Raw genomic sequence first — 8,992 nt, forward strand, 5'->3', positions numbered from 1 at the left:
GTCTCATTTCTCCCTCTCCTGCTTCTGGCTCACCGCCACCTCCAACATCTGTCCTGAGCTCCTCTCTGCCTCCAAACCCCCTGTTTCTTTGCCGTTGTCTTATCCCCACTGCCATTTCCTTTTCCCCTGAGCAACCAGGTTTCAGACTCAGTTTCTTTCCTGGCTGTCTCATTCTTGTCACCACTTATCTGCCCCAGCCCCCAATATCTCAGCTGTCTGCCTCAGTTTCCAGCCCCAGTCTACCTTAAGTAAACCCAAGCCTCAGTTCCTCAGACAGCTTCTCTCTAGTCTACCGGTTTTAATCCCGGTTCTGGCAACTTTCACTCCCTACACTTTAACTCTCTCTCACCTGCACCTTCCCCCAAGTATCCCAGGTACTCCAAGCACACACATATACACTGTACCATCCAAGTTAGGAACTTACCTGTGTGTATGTGTAGATGGGTTGTATGCGTGTGAACTGGTGTGTGGGTGTGTGTGTGTGTGTGTGTGTGTGTATAATGTCATTGTGTGCATGATATACGAATTGGTGATCTGTGTCTAACTTTTGGGCTGTATAGTGTATGTGCTTGAATTGGTGATAAGTATGCATGTGCCTAGGCTGGTTTGGATGTGTATGTGCCTGAGCTGGTAGTGTGTGTGTATGCACCTAATTGATTTGTGTGTTTGTATATGTGCAATTGTGTCACACCCTCCTGTCTAACAGCGCAATATTGAGATTCTGAGAGTTGGCCTGACCCCACAGGGCTACAGAAGTAGCCCGCCACCTTCCTGCATTTTGAAATCAGCTGGCTTGTAGCAGTGCTGGTGGCGGCGCCATCACCAGCAGCCCTGTCCCCCTCCAAGACATCCCTCACTATTAGGTGCAGCTTGTGTGCTACACAGTGGATACCAACAAAGCTGGCATCATGGACAGCCTTCACCATATTGGCCCCAGCGTCGGTCACCATGAACCCACGGGTGAGCTTGGCCTGCCCAATGAGCCACCCCTGCACCACGCGGTTCATGGCCTCCATGATCTCCCTTGCCATGTGCGACTCATCCAGCACCTCAGCTTGCAGTAGAGCCCACCGACGGCCTGACTGAGCGCACCAGTGCCCCGTGAGGGAGAGGTAGGTGTGATCACCACCCCGGCTGCTCCAGATGTTGGAGGTGAAGTGCAAGGCTACCTGCAACCTTGCCTTGAACAGCTCCTCCCTCAAATACTCCCTGCATGCCTGATACAGGGAGGGCACCACCATGGTGGTGCATGCGGGCACTTTGTAAAATGGGGCCAGAAGTGCTACGAACCACCCTGAACCCTGGTCGCTTAACTAGGGAGAAGGGCTGGCTTTCCAGAGCAAGCATCTCCCCAATGCTCTGGGTGATCTCACGCACCTTGGGAATGCGCCCCCCTTTCTGTCCACCTTTCCCCCACTGGTCCAGGGTGCCTGCCTCTGCGTTGGGGGTAAGGGGGCTTTGGAGTAAGCGGGGGACTTCCCTTTCGGCACACTCTCACTGGTACCAAGCTGAGCTGCAGGATGAAGGGCAACGGGGTGGTGCCTCCTCAGATGCAGCAGCATGGCTGTGGTGCAGAAGTGTTTCACGTCCTTGCCACAGTTCATGTGCCTTCGGCAATGCTGGCAGATGGCAAACCTGGGATCATCTGCCACCTCAAAATGTTCCCGCACTACACTACTCCCCCAGTTCTGGGTTGAGGGTGAGGATCCTGCCTTTTCCCCCTTCTCAGCAGGCTGAGGCTGAACAGCAGGAGGAGCTGCCTCGGCTGAGCCACTTGCCTCCACAACCTCAGTCTCCTCCCAGGTGCTGCTTTCTAGAACAGATGTGGGTCTAGGGGAAACTTGAGGGGTGTGGAGCACAAACCCTGATTCCCCCTCAGTCCCCAGAATTGCCTGAGCCAGTGTGCTCAGCATCCCTGGTTCCAGCTCCAGCTCCTCCTCTGGCAGCGGGAGGCTCACGCTGAGAGCTGAAATTGGGGTGGAAGAGGCACTGATTCCACTGCTGGTGCCTACTTCTGGACTGAGCGGAGGTTGTGCAGGTGTAGGGATGTTAGGTATAGACACTGCTCCCACCGCCTGGCTTCCACTGGCAGCACTGATGTCATGGTTGCTCAGGAATAGACTGCGTCTGTGTTTGGGATGTGGGGGGCGGGCTTGTAGCTCTAGCTCTCCCTGTACCCCCTCTTCCTCCCATACCAGAAGACCTGGCACCTGCCTTTCCAGCATGCTTCATATTGATCTTTCCTGTGCTGCAAAAAGTGTGTGTGGGGGTGTGTATGTGTGTGTGAATCCTTTTGTATATCTGTCTGTCTTGTTCTCCTGTGAATATCTGTGTCTATCTTGTGCTGTGAATGAAATTATTTGTTTCTTCTTTGTGGGTCTCACTATATTGTCTCTTCCGCTGTGAATTAAATTATGTCTTCTTTCTGGCTCTCACTATATTGTCTATCTTGTGGTGTGAATGAAATTATTTGTGTGTCTTCCTGTGTCTCAATATATTATCCATGTCTTGCTCTTCTGTAAATATCTGTCTGTCTTCTTCTGCTGTGATTTTTTTTCTATATTCTGGGTCTGTGCATGCGTGCGTGCGTGCGTGTGTGCGTCCAAGCAATCTGTGCCTCCCTGAACAGTGATAGATAACACTGGCTGGGAAAACACAACTGTCTTTTTGCAAAGTTTCCAAAACAAGTTCCCAAAAAAATAATTCAAAGAAATAAATTGCATTGTAATACTACTAATAATTGAATTGAATAGCTAAACTAAGCTAAGCTAAATCCTAACCACGTCTTTATAACATGAAAAAGCAGCAGGCAGGTCTCAGTCGCAGCGGTCCTCTCTCACACAGCTGCTGACAGGGAACAAGCTGCAAAAGGCACACAAGGGCTGGAAACGGGGGCTTTTATACTTTTTTAAGTCCCACCCCGCAGACACTGCCATTGGTAAAGGTAGCCAGGGAGAAAGCCTTCTCACTGGATGGCTCCGAAGCAGGTCCGAAGTGCTTCTGATGCCCCCAGCCTGCACCAGACACCGTTACTGGGATCCCGCTTCGATCCGGCAGTGCTGATTCGGATTCTGAAGCATCCAAAGTGGGATCCAAAGACTCACACAGCCCTAGTAACTATCTCAGTCCATGCTACATGGAACTAAGGCATTTAATTTGGACACTGTAAATTCCAGTAGGTGGCTAGGCACCTGAAAATCGTGTTGCAAGGCTGAGCAGTGGAACATCTTGGTCCCCTTTCTGGACCTAGCCTCGAAGTCCTAATTCTGCTTTACTGGCAGTTTAGCTATTTTCTTACATGAGAATCAGCTTTGACCCAAGATTTTCTACTCTTGTAATATTTACATCAAAATTAACCTGAGAGGCAGTCAGAAAGCTGGTACAAAAAAACCACACTTGACCTTTTGGTTTAGGTGAGATTTACTATGGAGATAGAAGTCTTTTGAGCTGTATCCAGACTTCCCAAAAAAGAAGGATTGCTTGCACCCAAGAATTTGGTTGGGCTGGTCTATTAAACAGAGATGTTCATTTATTAAATCTGGATATGATTTAAGCTTGATAATGTTTTGACTCAAATCCATTCTATCTTGGCAGAGGGAGGGGTTAGAGTGTCTGTGTCCGTGTGAAGAAAGGTTCACAACTTCAGTGAACCTCCCCAGTTCCTGTGCATGCCCCTTGCCCTGTGGCCCCCACCATCCTCTGCTTTCCCCACACCCCCACTGTTTACCTGCTTGGGCAGCTCTGGCTCTAGCTCTGGGGAATTGGTGTAGGTGGGACCCCAGCCTGGGCTGGCAGAACCAGTAGCAGCAGCTCTGGGACTGGCCAGGTCAGGGCTGGAGCTGGAAACTGGCACTGATGGTAAGTAGACAAGCGGGGAGGAAACTGGCTTCATGGTCTCCCTGTGCTTACCTTCAAGCTACATACTTGCAAGCCTCCCTTGTGTGCCTCTACCCCCACTGCACAGTCTCCCATGGACACCCCACACCCCCGCTGTGTGGTTTCTCCCTGTGCTCCCACCATTGTGCAATGGTAATTGGGGCAAAACCCCTCATCTTGAGGCAAAAACCCTCATCTTGGATTTAAGCAAACACAGTAAGTAATGGTTTAGTTGGTTTGCTGTGATATTACAATACTGCTGTGATATTATAGTACTGCTTTATTTTTCTTTTTGGAGTGTTGCTAAATGCATATTATAGCCCATGCCTGCTTGCTGATATGCATTTCCATCACTGTATTCAGCCTGCATCTGTTGAGCCTTCTGGTGTTTCCTCTGTGATAGTTTCCATTAATTCTTTTTCTACTGCTGTGCTATCATCTCAAACTTTGGTTTCTCTTGTCCACACACACAGGTCTGAAATTTCAGGCATCAGGTTAATTATGAAGTTGGATCTCACCTTGAGGGATGGTTTTCCTCATGGATGTTACAGCATTCATAAATCAATTAGCAAGAGGTTCTTTCTGCTTGATTATTGCATAATTGATTATTGATTATATCCTCTAAAAAACCTTTTCAGGCCTCTTGCTGAAGTTGGAACAGCAGCAAAATGTCACAGTTCTCAGGATGTATTGGTGTAGTGATCTAGAGGCAAGAGGACCAATATTGAAACTCAAGAATCAAGTCCAGAATAACTGCTGTGAGATCCTGCTTGATTTACTGATGACAAACACAAGTCTATGTTGTATTCTCACTTCTGTTGGCCACCGTGGAGGGCGTTGAGTTGTTCTGGATTGTGTGAATGTCTGTCTGATTTTCTGTTAATATGCCATTCATTTTGGTCTTGCCCACAACATGCATAGCAGTCGACATTCTCAGTGATCACTCCTGGCTTGTCATGGACAAAGCTAGGAGAATAAGCAAAAGCAAAACTTGCCTGAGATAACTATAACTCCACCTAACTCAGCTGACAAGACCTCTACATCATCACTATTGGTAAAAGAGGTTGCATTCATGATGCTGCTTGGCTTGACTAAAATGGTGTTTCTGTATCATTTACTTGGTCCCTCCATGGCTAACTTCATTTCTAATATGCAGGGTTGACTGTTGCTAGGTCTCTGTAGTGTTTCTTGTCACCAGAGAGTGTGGTAGTCATGTTCAGTGCACATCTGGATTGCACTTTGCTTCCATGTTCACAGCCATAATTGTCAAAGCCAGCCCTAAAAAAGGCCCATGTCCATACCCCTGATGACTGTTTTGGCCTTCAGTCACTACTGATCACTCCAAGTAGGTCATTAAATAATTTCAAAATTGGCTGTTAATGTTGGTTTCAGTGCTGATGCTGTTAGCACAGGGGTGGGCAAAATATGGCCTGCAGGCTGGATGCGGCCCACCGGGCAATTCCATCTGGCTTGCAGGGCCCCTCCATCAGCCCCCTGTAAGCCCTGGCGCTCTGCAAGCTGGCACCTCCATACAGGAGGTGTGGCTCTGGTTGCTAAGCCTGGCCTGACCTGCCCCAGCTCCGAGCCAGGGGGTGCCTGGCCACCCTTTGGCTGTTCCCAGCCTCCCTGCATGCGAGAATGGGAATGCAGGTACAGGCCCCAGCAGTCCAGGCCCAGGGACCCCCCACTGGAGGAAAGGGAGTGCAGGGACTTATGCTGTGCTGGCCCTGCATGCTGCTGGAGCACAGGAGTTGTGCGCTGTGGGGCTGGGTGCTAATAATGTTTTTTAAAATAGTGCATCACAAAGTAAGATCAAGAACTAATAAAGCAATTGAAATTGCATATGACAAATAGGATTCACATGGAGTACAGAACTTGTCACCTTTTTATTTGGAAATCTGGAACCGGTTCAAGTTAGCTAGTGACTAAGTCATAAAATCGTTCATTTTGTATGCTTCCACAGTAACAGCATTAAGTGACTTGCTATAGTCACAAAATAATTGGCAGAACAAGAAGCGTGGATGAGCTATTTTAAAATAAATCCTGGAGAACTGGCTGTTGGATATTTTTATGGTTGGCAGGCAAGATGGAGTGGATGAATATACCTCACATGTACATGTACCTCACAGAACTCTGAGGTTCTTTAAAACTCATTCCATATTGCCTATTTCTGAAACCCATCTTGCACTTCTTGCACTAGTCCTCACTTTTTCCAGTTTAACTAGTGATTTCCCTTGTGGTATTGCAACAAATGCTCTATTGAAACCCAGACAGATTGGGTTTACTGCAGTTCCATTGTCTAGAAAGTCAGTTATCTTAACAAAGATAGCTATCAAGTTAAACTGGCATGGTCCATCTTTGGCAAACCTGTTGCAAATTTTTGTAAAACATGCTAAGAGGCAATAAACACAGCCAGAGACAGTGTATGTTTTGGAACTGTATTTTGATTCAATTGTAAGTTTCACTTTGTATAACTTCTTAGAGACTGTGAATCTCTCTTTGAATATCTGCTTCTCTAATGTGCAGAATTTAGAGTGCAAACTCATCAATTAGGCGTGCTTTAGTATTGGGTAAATGCAACAACTTAGCATTAGTGGAACTCCTTTGTGCTCAACTGTATTTTTAAATCAAACACTAGGTGTATTATCTGAAAATGTTGTAGTCAAAAGTTAGTTTTTGAGAATTGTCTTCCTGTGTCGCAATGACAGATTCCTAATACTCATGCATTTTAGACAGATAGAACAGGGTAAGGCTAGATTATGTCGGCTGGAAATTGATAGTGCTGCTGCACAATTCTGTAGTACAAAGGCCACAGTCACTCTGGCAAGTTTGTTAATCAGTCTAACATGGCCTGTGGGAAACACATGAATGTAGGGATGAGAGATGAAGAAACAAAATACCCCACCTGCCGATCCAATTGTGGCCATAGGGCTTATCTGAGTAACTCTTGGAAACATGTTTAAAGTTAAAAAATCTATAGCAAGTATTTCCCTTAATAAAGGTCTTAACTATTATCTTCTAACATCTATAAAGACAGAACAAATGACTATCCCTAATTTAAATCAAAATCAAACCTTAAACTGCAGAGCTCTTAGAACGCAGGCTACAGCTATCTTCACAGGACGTGGTTAAGGCCTTAAACATGCAGCAATTCCCTGGGAGTACATATAACAAATATGCAAAAGGCCTTTACACTGAGTGATACCACAGGGCTTCATAGTTTCATTTTCACTGTGTAATGATCAACTTCTCGATAGGCTACTAACTGGCAATCAGTTGCAAGCAGAAGGCAGGGCAGATGTGCCTGTAGGTTGCTAGACTACCCCCTGTGCTAACCCTGGCCTTGTGTACTGTATGTGATGCACAGGCTGGACTTGGTGCCTGGGGTTGGTCCAGGGTGCTTCATGCATCCCAAGTCCCCTGTGTACAGTGAGCCCTGGGGCCAGCATGAGCTGCATGTGGTGTGGGCAGGTAGACCAGTGGTATATACTACATGAGGGACTGGCATGGGGTGTGTACTTCCCTCAGTGGATGGGCTGGACCTGGCACTGCAGGCGCTACGAAGGGGAGTCAGTTCTGGTCTGGCCAGCAGTCTAGCTCAGCCACGTGATGAGTTTCGCACCCCTGTTGTAGACCAGGGGTGCTGAGCTGCAGGCCTGCCAGACAGATCTGGCCCAGGCACCTTGTTCCCTGGCTAAGTGGGTTCCTCATGTGCCATGAGGAGCCCTGTGGGTCCTGCCCTGGGTGCTAGATCTGGTGCACAGTGTGGGGATGCGTGGAGGTAGCACCCAGCCCCAGGGCCCTGATTCCAGCATGCAGGGCTGGGCAGGGGCAGGGGCACATTCAGGGAGGCTGCACTGGTGCACTTGCACACAATTAATTCCTGCTCTACCCAAAGTTTAAAACTAACTGCCCGGCAGTGGCAGCAGCATTTCTATTCAGGCACCAGTGAGGGAGTCAACTAACTTGGCGGCTCATTAAAATCTACCTAATTACTTACAAACTCTTCATTCCACAGTTTTAACCACCCTCTTTCCTTTTTAATGGTCTTGATGTTTCACTTGGCAAGCCAACCTTTCTTCTGCTGTCTGTGAGCTGCTCCTTGTAATGTAGCTCCCACTTCACAGGAGCTGCAGAACTATTTTTAACTCCTTACAATCCAGTGATTATTTTTGCATCCATCTTCAACTGAATCAAAGAGCCCCAGGCCCCTGGCATATCAGGAAAGCGTCTCATTTCTTTTCACCTGAAGAAAAACATGTGCTGTGTCATATAGGCTGTTGCACCTCATTGTGTGTACCCCCCTTTTCACAAGGGAGGGATTGCTAACCTACAGTGCTGCTCCAACTTTTAGCCCAGCTGGCCAAGTGAGTGGCGTAGGGGCCAGTCCACAGGATCAAGACAAGGCACTGGGACCAAGATTGTGTTGCCCAGGTCTCAGCATGTAGGGGGTCTTGGGCCTGTAGACTGGCCCCTATACCACTCATTTGGCCCGTGGGGCTAACAGCTGGAGCAGCACTGTCAGTCGGCATGCCCTCCACTCCAGGAAGACCTTGATTTGAGAATGATCTTTACCGGGGCTCATTGATGGGTTATAGACCAAGCAGCGGTGTTATAACCCAACCAAAGGAGACTGATATCTATATCCAGGGCCATCCCTGAGGGGAAGGGGGAATTGGGGCAATTGCCCCAGGCCCCGCAGAGCTGGCCTAGCTTTGGGTCTGGGTGCTCCGCCCTCACCACCCCTCCCCGAGGCACACACAAGCTGATTTGCCCCAGGCTCTGCACCCTTACGGTTGTCTCTGTCTATACCTGTATCTTCCTATGGAGAATCATAGAAAATGAGGGCTGGATGGGACCTCAGGAGGTCATCTAGTCCAATCCCTGGCTCAAAGCAGGACCATCCCCAACTAGATCATCCCAGCCAAGATATCTATCTATCTATCGATCTCTCTCTCAATATCTATCTATCTTGACCTATTGTTCTCTCTCTCAATCTTGTTCTACAGGTCTCGATCTGTTGTCTCTCTATCTATCTTAATTGCTCTGTTTTTCTGTTTCGATATCTCTCTCTCCATCCATAGGCGACTGGTAGGGGGTGCACATGCCAGTGTCC

Source organism: Alligator sinensis, unplaced genomic scaffold (genome assembly GCF_000455745.1).
Source record: "Alligator sinensis unplaced genomic scaffold, ASM45574v1 scaffold1001_1, whole genome shotgun sequence".
NCBI classification, from domain to species: domain Eukaryota; kingdom Metazoa; phylum Chordata; order Crocodylia; family Alligatoridae; genus Alligator; species Alligator sinensis.